The sequence below is a fragment of the Brassica rapa genome, chromosome A02 (assembly GCF_000309985.2).
Source record: "Brassica rapa cultivar Chiifu-401-42 chromosome A02, CAAS_Brap_v3.01, whole genome shotgun sequence".
Taxonomy (NCBI): domain Eukaryota; kingdom Viridiplantae; phylum Streptophyta; class Magnoliopsida; order Brassicales; family Brassicaceae; genus Brassica; species Brassica rapa.
In genome coordinates, this window is record NC_024796.2 from 14,973,535 (window position 1) to 14,989,315 (window position 15,781).

Consider the following 15,781-nt stretch of genomic DNA (forward strand, 5'->3'; position numbering starts at 1 on the left):
GAAAAATGTGTTTAGACGCAAAGGTTCCTCATCTTTAGAATCCTGAACTCAACTCTTTGTGTCTTGTCTCCAAAAATCATGTCTGGTCTATTTTTTTCATGTGTTGAATACTGGTAACGACAATATGGTCTTCTTTTTTTTATATGTAGACCAGGTCATGAGAGTGATAGTGATCCAGGAGACCTTGAACATGCTGAGAAGCTTCGCCAAGTTAAAGCAGTTCTTGAAGAGGTTTTTTAGTACTTTCTCTTTTTTTGTTGAATATAGTCCGGAGAAAGTATTACATAGTATCATTTAGTAATACTATCTTATATTATTTTTTTTGTTGAATATACTATTTTATAAGTAAGCTAGCATTATGCATTTTTTATTTAATTCATGAGGTCATTTTCTCACAGTAGAGAACCTTTTGGAATGGCGCAGGGAGGACATTTCTCAGGGATATACAGGAAGGTTCAACTGAAGCCGCTGAAGTGGGATGGTGAAGGCGAAGAAGAAAGACCTGTAGAGGCCCTTATGATTCTTAAATACGGCGGTGTTCTAACTCATGCTGGTAGAAAACAGGTGTTTACATACTCTACCATTTAATTTGTCATTGTTATATATATATATATATATATATATATATTTTTTTTTTTCCAAATATGGAAGAATTGTTTAACTTATTGATGTTTGCTTCATCTGCATGCAGACAGAAGAGTTTGGTAGATATAATTTTTTGTAGGTTTCTAATTGAATTTGCTTTCTTTATCGAGAAATATACTTCATAATTTATATTATTTATGGATAATATTTTGATTTTTATTATATTTTCTTTTAATATATCTACATAAATGTTTGTTTATTACTTATGGAAAAATAATATTATTCACCTAAAATAAAGAATTACGACACATATACAATACAATTCTAATTAATGATAATATAAAATCTGTTACTTCTAAAACTATACACTCTTTATTCTATTTTTTGAATGAAAGTATCTTCGTAAACACACAAAATATTTTGTGACGTTGCAATTATACATACACACAATATCTGCCTCTTCATACTGACGTTATTGTGTTCCCTCTCGTGAGGTGCGGACCGAGAGGGAACACAGAATGCGGGCCGGTCATGTTCTGGGTGCGGACCGGTCACCTAGTATATTTTAACATATTCACTCATACTCCACATATCATCTTCCTTTTTAATCCACCGCTACGGAAAAAAAAAACAATAACTGAGAACGTTTTTAAACAAATAGGATATCAACACACATTATCAACCATTTTATTAGCATAAACAAATAAAAGAAATGTTCACGTCCCCTTCAACATTTTTTATATATAAAGTAGTGTTTTACTCACTCCTGAGGGTGCCACATAGGACTCCATGTTACAAAGTCTGTTTCTTGACGTTGTGACACGTGTCCTGGATGTAAAACTCAACGTTTCATTAATTCTGGTGTGGGTTTCGATTTTCATTTGGTATAATCGCGTGTTTGGACTGATGTCGTGGTTTGGTCCGTGAAGTAGAGTTCTTCTGTAACCCTAATAACGCAGAGACGATGAATTGGTGCTCGTATCTCTTAATCGTGCGACGGCGACACGGTGACGTTTGTGCTTCTTCTGACCACCTATCCATTTCCAATCAAACGTTAAGATCAACTGGAAAGACACCAACGGAGACGTTCTTGAATGATGTCGATCTCGATTTGGGACGAGCGGAGCTTCGATTCTGGCTAATTGATTTGTTTGGATTTTTTTGGGAAGCGAGGAACACGACGAAGGGGCATTTTAATTGGTTTATAGCTCCTGTTTATTGACGAACAGGTTAGAACTCTGTGTTGATTAATTTTACTGCTTTCATTTGTTCCTATTAACTAATACCATTCTGTGAAAGGCAACTGAGCGTGGACAAGAATACATTCTTATTATTTTCTTTGCAACAAAAAAAAAGAAAATAAAAGGTTCTGCAACTCCGGTTGGTGATTTTGGAAATATGAAGAAGTGCAAGCAAGAAGCTTTATCAGACATTTAATCTGCTAGAAGACTAAACGTAAGAATGTCTTAATGGATATACTCTTCTTTTATCTTCTTAAAAAGTTACCCAACTGCTCAAGTGATATAAGCCATGTTCGTTTGTACATTTGGAAGATGCATCCAGATAGTCCATCTAGATGTCTTATCCAGATGCTCCATCTGGTTGTTGTTCGTTTCATCATTTCGTCCATGCATCCAGATGAATCATCTGAATGCAACTATGTTCGTTTGTTTTTCATTTTTTAACTTCCATCTGCGTCCAGGTAGACTTGTTAATAAAATGACTAAAATAATTTTTTTTACGTTTCGGCGGACAAATAGCATTTTACGGTTTTGGCCAAAAATATTTTTGCAGTTTTTGAGGAAATATGTGTGTTTCCACGAAAAGTGCATTTTTATGGTTTTGGCGAAAACATATGTTTTATGGGTTTGGCGGAAAAATAAGTTTTTGCGGTTTGGACGAAAAAGTGTGTTTTGAAATTTTGGCGGGAAAAATGTTTTTTTTTACGGGAAAAGTTTTTTTCGCGATTTTGGCGGAAAAAGTTTTTTTTTCGCGATTTTGGTAGGAAAATCATTTTTGCAGTTTTGGCGGGAAAATACATTTTTCCGGTTTTGGTGGGAAAATACATTTTTCGGTTTTGGTGGGAAAATACGTTTTTTCGGTTTTGGCGGGAAAATGCATTTTTCCGGGTTTGGCGGGAAAATGTGTTTTCCATTTTTAGCGGGAAATGCGTTTTTCCGGTTTTGGCGGGAAAATGCATTTTTTCCGGTTTTGAGAAAATGCGTTTTTCCAGTTTTAGCGGAAAAATGCGTTTTTTTTCCGGTTTTAGCGGGAAAATACGTTTTGTCAGTTTTCGCGGTAAAATTGTGTTTTCAGTTTTGGCGGAAAAATTCTGTTTTCCAGTTTTGGCGGAAAAATTTCGTTTTCCGGTTTTGGCGGACAAATTGTGTTTTCCGGTTTTGGCAGACAAATTGTGTTTTCCGGTTTTGGCGAGAAAATGCTTTTTGCGGTTTTGGCCAGAAAATGTTTTTTGGAGTTTTGGCGGAAATATGCGTTTTTTGAGTTTTGGCGGGAAAATGCATTTTTTTTGTTTTGACGGGAAAATACGTTTTTTGTGGTTTTGGTCGAAAAGTGCGATTTTACTTGTTTAGCCGAAAAATGTGTATTTATAAAAATTTGTGTTTTATGATTTTTTTGGCGGAAAAATGCATCATGCGGTTTTGGCGGGAAAGTGTGTTTTTCCGTTTTTGCGAAAAATTGCATTTTTTGGTTATAGCGAAAAAATGTATATGCAAAAAATATAATTTACGATTTGAAAATAATATTTTGATTTTAAAAGATCATTTTTGTCATTTATCATTTTGGACTGAACTAGATGCATCTGCATATGCACCAGCAAGACTCATCTTCATTTGGGTGAGAATTTGAGATGAGTTTTTAAAAATTCAGCTGGGTGATCCATCTGGATGTAGCATTATAATGCACAAAACAAACATCAATTCGCATCTTCACCATGATAGATCACCTGAGTGAGCAAGCGAACAGGGCGTACTTTAATCATTCTTTCTTTATAAAAAGCAGTAAAGAACAATTGACGCTTAACGTAATTCTTCACAACAAAACTCACATCAGGTTATGGCAAATCACAGATTGTTAGATGCATCTGATGGTTATAGACTATGAGAATTATGGAATACCTAATGCCGAGTACCATTCAATTGTGAGGAGGTGGTAGAGAAGTCGATTCCATTCTCCAGGTTTCACCTTTTTCTCTCCCTCACTGATTGCTCAAGTTCCTTCTTGGAAGATTGTGTAGTAACTGATTTGCTTTCTCATCAGGTGGTGTGCTGCTTTGAGGACAACGATATTTATCATGTCGGTGGCAAAATAAATCCCACGTCTGACCTTGATTTCATCAATCTCGAACTCATTTTCTGCGACTTGGATCAGGTTACACTTACTTATTCATTCCCTTTCTCGAACCTGTCTAAGTATAGTTTTGTTAAAGCTGATTTACTTCACCTTCTTACAAAAAATACAGATTTGTAAAATACTCGGAACTTACGAAATGCAAGGCAAGAGGATTCACAATCTAAAGTCAAAGAAAACTATTGTCTGAATGCCTTTGGTATAATCGTAGTGTGCTTTATAGTGATATTGCAGTAGATGTGTAGCTACGTAGTCTAGACAAGTAAATTCAGAAAACACGAAGGATCAGTTTAGCTTCAACAGATAATGGGATTTGATGTATTTGATTCACTAAATGAATGGAGTTAGAGCTTTACAAAAAAAAATGTTTCTTTTATTGCATATCTTTTGGCGATTTTTGACCCGTTCAAACTAATGTGTTATATATGCACACAACTATTCTGATGTATCAAGATTTCTTGCAGGGAAATTGAGAAATTAAAATTATCTGAGATGTCAAGCAAAGAAGACGTCATTGAAGTGGCGAAGATGTGAGCATTGCTTGCTTCTCATATACTCAACTTCAGCAGTAAACTTTTTGTGATTCTCTTTATAAAATTATAGCACACGATACATTTTTAACTAATACATATATCATATTATGTTTTTTCTGTTTCATAATAAACTAGGGTAAACCCGCCCCACGGGCGGGCGATTAAATATATAATAATATAAATTATTTTAAATTTAAATTTATTTTTAACTAAAAATACCATAAATGTTTTAAATTTTCTATGTATTTTAAAATTATTTTAGATATTATAAACTTGTCTAATTATATTAAAATTTGAAAAATATAATTATTTAACTTCTCTCAATGTTTATTTTAATTTAACTATACCAATAAGATACATAGATTTAAAAAAAAAATCACAAAGCACTATGAAACATTACCTATTTTAATTATATGTAATATTAAAAAATTTACTATATATTATTTTTAAATCATTATTTATTTGATTTCTCTGTTAATCAGCTTTTAGGGTTAAAATTGTTTGATGTTGTGATATTCAACCTTGATTTCATTGTGGTTAACTAAATTTCATCATATAATGTTAAACTATAATGGGTTATTCTTTGTGAAAATAAAAAAAAACAATTACATTATTTTTCATTGACAATGCATAAAAAACTTCAATTTTTTTGTTTATTTTTCCACTGATGCTTATCTTAAGATCTCCTTCCAAAACTCTAAGACCATCTTCAACCAGGGTGCTTAAGGGGAATGCTTAGCTTAATAAATATTTTTTTTTAAAAAAAATGGGATTAATATAAAAAAGCGGTGCTTAAAGAGGAGGTAGAAGAACCGGGTGCTTGTGGGACACGTGTTGGATCTTGGTCGAATTGGCTCGATCCTCTCTCTCTCGTCTTCGTCGAATTGGCTCGATCGCCTGGTTCGATCGGTACAAAATCCAGCCCAAGGTCAAGAACTCCTTCTCAGACATGTTCCGCTGCTACAGAGATGTCATGAAGATGTTCATTTCGTCGGCCCTCTGCAGCTCGTCTCCTATCCTTCGATCCAGGTAACCCGTCTCAGCTCTCCTCCGCCATGGAATCAAGTTTTTCCGTCGCCGGATCCTCCACCATCGTGCTCCAGATCCGGGAGAGAAAGCTTGTGAGCTCCAATGGCCATTCTTGGCTTATTTTCAAGTCTGGTCCTTTGTCTTTGGATAATTATTTTTTGATCCCAAAACTATCAGATTTGCAGAACAGACCTCTCTAATTGACTCCTAATCTTTCAATTGTGCAATTTTAACCCAAAGTAATTTTTTAAGAACCTTTAGGTAAGCAACTAGCATTGAGGCACAAAATTTGGGGGTTTCTTATCTAAAGTGCTTATCAACAATTATATATTAAAATAATCATTAAGCAACTCTAATGGGATTTGTGGTTAATCATGCTCTAAGAGCCCATCAATCTTTTGTCTGAGATTGTTGACTTTTCTTTATTAATGCATTTGAACGTTACCAGCCATATATCAAAAAATGCTCAAGGATGATCAACCCTTGAGAGCTAAAATCTACTGATTATAATTATACTTCTCGTCTTGATGTGGGATGTTTATAGAAGGAATCTGATCACTGCCTTCTCTACCAGAAGCATCATAGCCATCACTTTCTGATCACTGCCTTCTCTACCCGAAGCATCATAGCCATCACTTGTTAGACTTTGACAACGGCATAATCATATAAACTAATGGTTATGTTGAGGAAGCATCATGTTGTTGGATGCGATCGGAAGTTGAGCCAACAATTATATGCATAAGAAACATTGAGCAAATCAAGAGAAGCCTATATGACGATACCATAGATTATTTGCTTTAAGATTATTTTGACCTTAACAGCGTTGGTGTTGAAGGTGGAAGTGGAGTAGAATTGAACAGCTCGACATTATGTTTTGTTGTCTCTGTTCCGTCTTGGCATATCTGTATGTCTCATTTTATTCATCTTGTCCAATATCCATGCCAGTAAATGAAGCTCTGCAGAGACCGTAAATCTGAAACATGTCAAACCCAAAGATCAAGAGACGTGAGATTAACATTTACAATATATTACTACGAAATATGAAAAAATACAAAAATACAAACCAGCTTTTCTGCCAAATGGATTCTTATAGTCTTGAGTCAAGACTCTTGATGTCTACAATTAATGGGATAACAAACTCCATACGGCAGAATAATCGAAAACGGACTCCGTAAGAGTTTAAATAAAGATTTGCATACAAAAGTTTGAAACTTTTGAGATTATATGCCGGATTTTGTTTCGAATTTGTATTGCTATGAAAAACTGTGAGGATGATGATCTAGCGATGATTACTTACCTATATAGGTGGAGTTCTACAGTCTAGGAGAGAGATAAGGATCACTTAATTAGATATAGTGGGTCAAAGATTTAAGAACTTGTTAATGGCGTGGAAAATGCTTGTCTGGCACAACCTCTCAGAACATCCATTATTGGCGAACCTAAGGAGAGCTTCAAGGAAACAATGAACCCTAAAAAAAAGAGGCGATGACTCGTGAGAAAGATAGTGTCGATTAACGGGGCAAGCTCTAAAGGGTCAACATTTTTTTTTTGCCAGCCCAATATATGCAAAACGGATCAGCCAAACTATAAATGAAGGTTTTTCAAAAGATGGAGGACACGTGTCGCACTCTGAGTTAACTATTTGATTACGTGTCATCCTAAGAAGAGAGACAATGTCTACTTTATAATAATACTAGAGTCGGCCCGCCCTACGGGCGGGATATGATTTATTTGTGATCTAGATTATTGTTTTCTTATATAATTTTGTGGTTGGTATTTTAGGTTCATATTTGCAAGAGATGTGAATGAAAGACACAAAAAAAGAAGAAAAAACTCAAGAAAATGGTTCATGTATCTTTTGTTTGTAAGTAATTTTTGTTTTGACTTTTTGCGACGACAATATTGTTATGTCATTGTTGAATAATTTGTATCTAACAACTAATGTATACGATTCTTTTTGAGATTCTCGCCAGTTGTAAGGCCTTTGAATAATTTTCCAAAAAGAGAATCTCACCTTTGATGAAAAACTGGCAATCAAAACATTAGATATCCAATTGGATTGGACATAGTGTTCAAGGGTTAGGACATGTTCCTGATATTCATCGGTTTTATTTTTAAAGTTTATTGTTAGGTGATACTTGGTTCAGATAAAATAAGCTATATTGTTTATTATGAACAAATATAAGGATTTCTAGACTATTTCTTGCTTGATCTTAACATTAAACACAGAATTTCAGATTATCAGGGAAAGAATTCATAATTGTTTCTATGTGCCATTCGAGATTAGCTAGGAAGATATTTTTTCATGAAATTTTTTAAATACATCTATTTAGATACAATAAATTTAGTCTCTTGTTTATATCATGAAATTATTTTCCATTTTATGTTTAATGTTGTATATTTTATTTTTTCATTTGTTTTGATAGTGTGTAAATTGTTTTTTTTCTTTTTCTCAGTATCTTAGTTTTTCTTAACTTAAACTCAATTATTAGAATAGGAAAAGTTTAAGTTTTTCTTTAATCATGGTTGAGTTGATAAAACGTGAAAAGGCAACAATGTTATTGTATTCTCGTAATTGGTTTTCTTATAAAATTTTCAAGTGAAATTCAGAAGAACTAATATCTGCTTCAAGTGAAGTTATTTAATGCATCCTCCAAGTAAAACAATTTGAACGACTGGCCAAGTGTTTAGTATTACAAAAGTATTCAGTAATATCTGAGCTCTTTATGATATTTAATTACTAAGAAATTTAAAGAAAAAATAACATCGAAAGTATGAAACAAACAATATAAAGCCATAACTTGCCCTCCCTCATCTATTCGATACTTTCCTCATACTAAACCATATCTTCATAACTTAAGTTTGCTTCCTCCACCACTATTTCTTCCTTTAAGCTTAAAGAAACTTCAACGTCTCAACCTTGTTTTGTTTGTGGGTACAAAGATAAAACTTGAAAGGGATTTAACGGGTTAAAGTGATGCGTACATTGGTTTATACCGTGCACCAGACGCTAACACCAAGGCTTCTTCAGTTTAGAAGCAATATCCAACCAGCAAAAAGGAGAGGCCATTCTCAGGTCACTCCTCTTCACGTCACTTCGACGATTTTAACTTCCACAAGATCAAATTTTTTTCGAAGGGCATGTCTCAAATCTCATCCTCTCACTTCCTTTGGTCGCCAAATAGCACACCCTTCTCTCTATTTCCAAGCTCTCGAGCTCTGTTTCAACGTTTCCTTCAACAGGATTCCCACCAATCCAAACAGTCAGTTTCAGACTCAACCCTCGCTCGCCAACGCTTTGGTCGCAGCTCTGAGGAGAGCACATGCGCATCAGAGGAGATGGTGTGCGGAGCAGTAGCAGAGCCAACAAAACCAGCCGTTCTTGGCGGCTACCTGTGGATACTTTTTCGAGTTGTTCCTTTCCAGGCCTAAGCTTTCTATCCTTTTCAACAGCCTTATCACAGTCCTTGATGCACTCGTCATACTGAATCAAACACATTCACATTAGGTTCAACCTTGTGCCAAGTAAATTATCATATTGCATCAAACATGATCATGTTTAGACTCAACCACATACCAAGTGAATCACTATAGACTAATATACATAAGAACTAAACATGGATACATAAGACTAATACACATAAGGACTAATCCCAGATGATAGATCTGTTAATTCTTGAGAGGTCTACTACTTGAAAATGCATGGTTTCCTCAGAACACATCTTGTAAATAGATGACAGCAATATACTCAATAACATAGGCAACTGTCACAAAGTAACAACTTGCAAGATTAAGATAGATAAAGATTAAAAATTCACAGCGAGAGAAATGAGATGTACGTACATACAAACACAAACAGAATAATTCTGATTCTCCAATGGTTCAACATGATTTCAGACTCAATTTTTTTTTAAGGCTTTCTGCATCTCTTCGATAACCAGTTAACTCCAGTATTATCTGACTGGATTCCAGGTAACGAAACTGACTCCAAATCCAATTCTACAACGTACCGGTATGGGTTAGACGCAATCAAGACATGGCTAATCGACTCATGTCCCTTCCAGTGTTTCTCCACTCCGACGGAAACTTACACACCGTGAAGATTCTTCAAACCGTCTTTTCCTCCAACATCTCCGGCCAACTACATTGAGGCTTATTTATCAAACGACTTGGAGTGAAACATTAAGAGGGATTCATACCTGAGGAGGGAGGAGTCGGGACTGAGCAGTTGGCTTGATAAGAACAAACTAAACGAATGAAGGCTTTTAGAAGTGATGACGTATTAGGAGGTAGATTGATTTAGAAATTGTGAGGATGATGCTAAGGGGATGGAGCCATACCTTTTTATAGGTGAGAATCACGTGGTTGACGATTAAACCACAATCGCCGTTACAGAATCTCGACAGTCTCTTCGTAGATCGACGACGAACGAAGAACACGGAGGGGAGCAGTTGATAGGGCTTCCGCAGAAGACTGTCTCGATGGGCCGCAGCGCGTAACGAAGCCCAACAGCGAAGTTTAGTGAAACGGTGCGGATCCTATGTGTCTTCACTACAGGGATCCTATTTCCAAGCTGGCATCCTAGCTGGCATCATCAGGAGAGATTAAACTCTTCTTTATATATAAAGATATAGATCAATCAAAACCTAAAAGCTAATCATGGCTTTTTGAATCTTTTAGCACGTGTTTGGTATTGTGTGTTTTATGTTAGCAGTTGTAGGAGATGTTTTTAATAACGTTTATGGATTTTAAGAATGATTGGGTATAGAAATATTTATAATGTTTGTTTTTTATAGTTACGTTGTATCTATATTATGAGGTTTCAGCATGTAACATATTATATAGGTTTGATGAGATTTAGTTGTATGTTTTTTATTATTTATCAGTTTTATAGAATTGTATTTAATTTAAAGTTCTTTTTATTTCTAATTATTATTAAAACGTTAGTTATATTTTTTGAAAAAATCTATTGTTTACTTGGTCGTTAGTAAAGCATGTTGATATTTTATTTGGGTATAAATTGTTAAGATGCTGAGATTTTTACCCGGTAACGTAGGGTTTGAACCAAGATTTCTATTGAATAGAGATTAAAAATATAGATGAATGAAATCTACTTTTTTACCTTTTAAATGTACCAGTAAAAGAGAACATGTCAATACTAATCTGAGAAAGTAAAACAAAACTAATAGTGGTCACCTATATGGATGAAAATGATTATATCTATTGTCCAAACTGACCAATATTCTTCACATCTATATATATCTATTGTTTTTACATCGATTTTCTAAAATATTTTGTCAAATTATCAAATTAATATTTGTGGAAATATTAAGTAAAAATCTTATAGAGTAACATTAAACAATCGAGGACAACCATGAATTTATAACTCACATCAATAAATAATCAACTAAGAGATAAAAGATATCATATTTATAAAGCACTCAACTTTCTAATACTCTCAGCATATCCCTTTTTATTCAAATGTTGGCATGTCCTATGCGTTTTTGACTCACAACGTCATTGTAAGCGACCAATGGATAACAATACAAATGACCTTCTAACTATTGTATATTTGTATATACATTAACTGATGACGTCTTGAAGCTGTGTGCCCTTTACCATACTTGCAATTGCTGACTCTTTTTCAAATTTTGCATTTGATCTTGCTCACGTTCCTAGAACGTTAAACCAACGTTTGACCTTGATCATTTTCCTCAAACATTAAACCAATGTTTGATCTGCACCTTGACTTCCTTGTCTCTAACATATTCTACAAAGTTCCCATCAGCATTAAAGTATCCTCCATCTCTTTCTGTCCTGACTAAAAGCTTCAATCTGGTCCATCATTTATACAATCAGGTTATTCTATTAGCATGAACCCAGTCAGAACAAAATTCACTTGTCCAAAGAGACATTTCTTGCTTCAAGGAACAGTCAGAAAACCAAAGAAAAAAGGATTGCAAAAATATTACCTCATAAGTCTTCATCATCAGTAGAGATCCCAGCAGTATTCTGATTGCCAATTCATACACGCTTCAAAGCATGGGCTTGGCGGTGAGCTACAGTCTCTTCCGCTAATTGTACATTGTTGCTTCTCTTCTTAGCTTGATATGCAGCACTGCTCATCATACACACAACTTCCGCCAAGCCCTTTACCACAATAAGACGGCTGTAAAAAAAACAGATAAACCAGAGGGAGGAAAAAAGAAAACAGAAGTTAAGATTTTTTCCCCGTACAAATCCATTCTGGTAAAGTCGCCTCGCTGCAAAATTGGTAAAAACGGCTTTGACGGTGATGAATCTGCAGTAAGGAATGCTCAAAAACCCAGACGATATGATAACGTAGGATGAACACGTTGACTGCAGCTGATCTAGATCCGTTGCAGCAGCCTCGGAAGCTAAATGAACAAAATCACAAACAGTTTTTTACTAAATCTTTCAGAAAATGGTTAATTAAGATCTGAATATAACAATTTCATAATGTTTAGTTTAAGAACATGATGAACATGAGTTTAATAACATAAAAAGAAGACTATGAACATAAGCTTAAGAACACTTCTAACATGGCTTAAAAACACTTTGAATATGAGTTTAAGAACATAAAAGCACTCTGACAATATGTTCTCAATGAAGCTTCAAAAGTAAATGGGAAGTGAAACATGTATTTCTCTGAATAGCATTTAATTGCTTGAACCTTTGACAGTTTCAATTTTGTCCAATAGCACCAACAGTGTCTACAAAATGTAATAAAAAGCATTGCTCCAAAAAAAGGACTTACAGTTTTAGATTCAACTTAAGTTGAGCTTCCAGTGTTCATATCATCTCCAAGACCACCGTTGTCTCCCTGATAACACCAAGACACACATTGTTATTTTGACAGAATATCAAGTGAGTTACAAACTAACATATCAGGGACTCGTTGAAGATGCGTAAGACTGTGAAGGTCTGACGCTCTGCAGTGTAATGAAACTGGTCACGCTGAGCTGGAATATGTATGTCTTGCCAACACCTCCAGCCTATAAAAGACATAGTAACAGAACAGCTTTGTCAGCCTCATCAGCAAGCTTAACTCGACACAGTATCAAGATTCAACCATTTTTAATCAATAAATGAAACCAAACTAATCTTACACTAACAAACAAAAACAAAATCTATAAACGAAACCAAAATCATCTAAATCAGTATACAGAATCAAAATCATCTTACATCAACATTAAAAACAAAAAAATGATCGGCGTGGATTTAATGTGGATTCAAGACGGCAGGTACGTGTACAACATTCAATCGGAAAAACTAAAACAAACGGCGGATGTAAAACATAACCTGAGAGTGAAGCAAGAGCATGTCGACGCCCATGAGTTCTCCACCACGGCGGACGTTTCTGGCCTCCCAGAAGCGGAGCAAGCACACTTCGACGGTGGAAGAGGAGCCACCGGCTTGGAGATCGGAGAGGAAAACCAAAACGTTAGCCATAACACTGTATTTTTTGATGAGTTAAGAACGAATGAGATGTAGTCTCCGAGAGAACCATGCATACCTTTTTTATAGTCGACTCGAACGCCTTGCACATCAACAATATCACATTGAATCCAGATCGTGGGTGATAGATTAATGGGGGGGGGATTAAAGATGATTGATTGATCGGTTTTTGAGTGCTTGCAACGAAGGAGACGGAACGTCAGCTGCGCAAGGGGTGTCACCTTTCGATCTGGAGACGCGATAAGCGTAAACCATTATGCGTACACCTAATCCAAAACGGGGCGTTTAGTTACCATTATGTTCTAAAACACGTGATGGGCTGCATGCTGTAAAGCCCAACAAAACAATGGAACCCATAGACAACGACTTAAACGACGCACTGAGTTTCACTGATTGGACACGTGTCGCAACATCCTGTCTCTATTTCTTGAGCTGGCGCAGGAGAAGAGAGTCCCTCTCTACTTTATGTTATTAGATATATATAGTAAAATTCTAAAATAAAATAATAAATTATTCGGTATAACAAATAAAAACAATATAAGAGGTAATAGAATAAGTAAAAAAGCCACCGATTATATACAAAACTGAATAATAATATTTTATAAAAACACAAGTACATTCAATGTATACAAAATATAAAATAATCAATATTTGGAGTATTAAACCTAACAACAACAATACAAACTTCAATTTACTTACTATATATAAAAAAATTGAGGAAACCTTAAGAAAATATATATCATTTCAATCATGAAATTCGTGTCATACAACTTTATAATCTCTAAAAAGAATAATAAAAAATAATGAATTTTAGTTAGAGATTTGCGAAGATGACATAAAAATGTATTCTCATTATAAAAAAACATAACAAGAAAGAAAAACAATACCTAAAACAGTATAATGTCATAAAATATATTTGACAACAAATAAAAGAACAAAAACAAGTTACAAAAAGAAGCAAACATCAAACTTTAAGTAAAATGAATATAATATTTTTCGTCACTTAAAATTTTCTATTAGACAACAATCATTTTAATACATATTTCTTACAAATGCAAACCTAAAACACAAACCACGAATCGTACAAAAAATTAAAATCTAGATCACAAGTAAATTATATCCCGCCCGTAGGACGGGCCTATCCTAGTAATACAATAAAGAAGAAAAAGGAGGATTTCAAATAAACAAATGCTAGACTAAGGTTTAGAGAAAAGACAAAAGGTAAAATATGAAACAAGTAAAAAAAAAAAAATGAAACTGGTGTTTGAGCTGCAGAGAGAAGACCTACAACTTGAAGAAAAGACACAAAATATAAGAAATGTATCAACAAAAGATGTGACTGAGTTGCAGAAACGTAACTCAAACAATCAAAATCTAAGATTTAATATTTGGAGCAGAAGCAAAAGATTAAAGTTGATGATGCAGAAAAACAGGTAGTTGAACTTAAAGAAAGAAAGCTTAACTTGAGTTGGAATTAGGATATCAAAATCTATGTTTTAAGACATTGTAGATTCACACACGGTAATAGATATTGAATAAGCAAAACTGTTTGATGAGCACGGACATATGCATGGCTTAAGTAGCAATTCAAGAAATCAAAAGCTATGATCGAAGAGAATAATTCACAAAAGGTAGTAGATGAATACAAAAAATTGGTGGTAGAGCTGCAAAGGTAAAGGATTACTTGCATCATAATTCTAAACATCACATTAAAAAATCATTATATTAAAGAAAAATAAACAGTGTAAAACGTTTACACACGAAATTCCACAAAAAAAATAGAACACTAATTATCCTTACATAGTACATGAACAGATAACCGAGAATCAAACCAAAATAGAATTAAAAATTCTGAATTCAAAACTGAATTAATGTTCACAAATAAGCAAATGGTCCATATATATCTGGAAACAAAATATCCAAACTGAACCGAAACTTAACTGAAATCGAACCGAAAAACTACAAAATATTAGTATTAAAATTACCAAATATTAGTATTAAAATTACCATATATTTTTGGAACACTACTTATAAATTGAACTACCGGAAAAACTAACAAATTGGCAGAGTATGTTTTAATCCAAAATATTTTAAAATTATCTGAAAGAACTGAACCACTCAATTTTTTTTTTATAATACAAGTAACTTTGGTAAGATCACATATCCTCTGAAAATCTTCGTTAGATTCAATAACTTTGGTAACTAATTTCAATACAAGCATGTAGAACACATTCCGCCCGTAGGCGGCCGACCCGAGTTTACTAATAAAATAATGTTAACTATTTGCATTACCATTTCAAAAATCATTTATTTAAATGATGTAAATTTATTTGACATCAATTATAAAATAATGTAAATATTAAAAATAAATGATGTTAAACAATGATTTTTTTTTTCTAATGTGAGCCGTAACCCATTTACCACCAAAACTGATTCGTTCTGGTTACAAGTTTTACCAAAAAAATAGAAAAAGATTATCTAAGATATGGAAACAACAATATACATAATCATTTAATGAACTAGCATTTTAATATTTTTGGTACATACTGTAGCACGTTATTTATACAACTTAGGGCTGTTATTTACAAATACAAATAATCAACTTACATAAATATTGTTATAACATTTAGAAAAAAAACATATTTAGGTTTTGGTAGTCCAACTAAGCACATGTCCCAGTGGTTTATTAGAATCTCTTCTGAAATAAATCCCACCATGTCTGGCACACCATTCACGGTACTGACCACATTTATTCGAACGGGTGCCTGCTCGAAATGCTTCAAGAT

The 15,781-nt window shown here is 34.1% G+C and overlaps 2 long non-coding RNA genes across 14 annotated transcripts; one reads left to right on the forward strand and one right to left on the reverse strand.

Moving 5' to 3' along the window:
• Nucleotides 1-832: 832 nt before the first annotated feature.
• LOC108870841 lies at nt 833-4,864 on the forward strand. Of its 5 annotated transcripts, none has more exons than XR_004455081.1 (4): nt 833-2,040; nt 3,675-3,782; nt 3,865-3,975; nt 4,067-4,864. It is a non-coding gene; the product is annotated as an uncharacterized LOC108870841 (long non-coding RNA). The 5 variants fall into 5 exon arrangements; XR_004455080.1 differs by having other exon boundaries at nt 833-2,125; nt 3,734-3,782; nt 4,419-4,614; XR_004455079.1 differs by having other exon boundaries at nt 833-3,782.
• Nucleotides 4,865-4,987: 123 nt separating this feature from the next.
• Nucleotides 4,988-15,557, reverse strand: LOC103853170. 9 transcript variants are annotated; one of them, XR_004455049.1, is made up of 9 exons: nt 13,054-15,557; nt 12,840-12,952; nt 12,295-12,532; nt 11,754-11,914; nt 11,489-11,666; nt 9,857-11,351; nt 9,527-9,763; nt 6,581-9,000; nt 4,988-6,489 (listed from the first exon to the last, which is right to left on the reverse strand). It is a non-coding gene; the product is annotated as an uncharacterized LOC103853170 (long non-coding RNA). The 9 variants fall into 9 exon arrangements; XR_004455055.1 differs by lacking the exon at nt 4,988-6,489 and having other exon boundaries at nt 8,162-9,000; nt 9,527-9,668; nt 9,716-9,778; nt 13,054-13,363; XR_004455054.1 differs by lacking the exon at nt 4,988-6,489 and having other exon boundaries at nt 8,162-9,000; nt 9,527-9,657; nt 9,716-9,778; nt 13,054-13,362.
• Between the last annotated feature and the right edge of the window lie 224 nt (nt 15,558-15,781).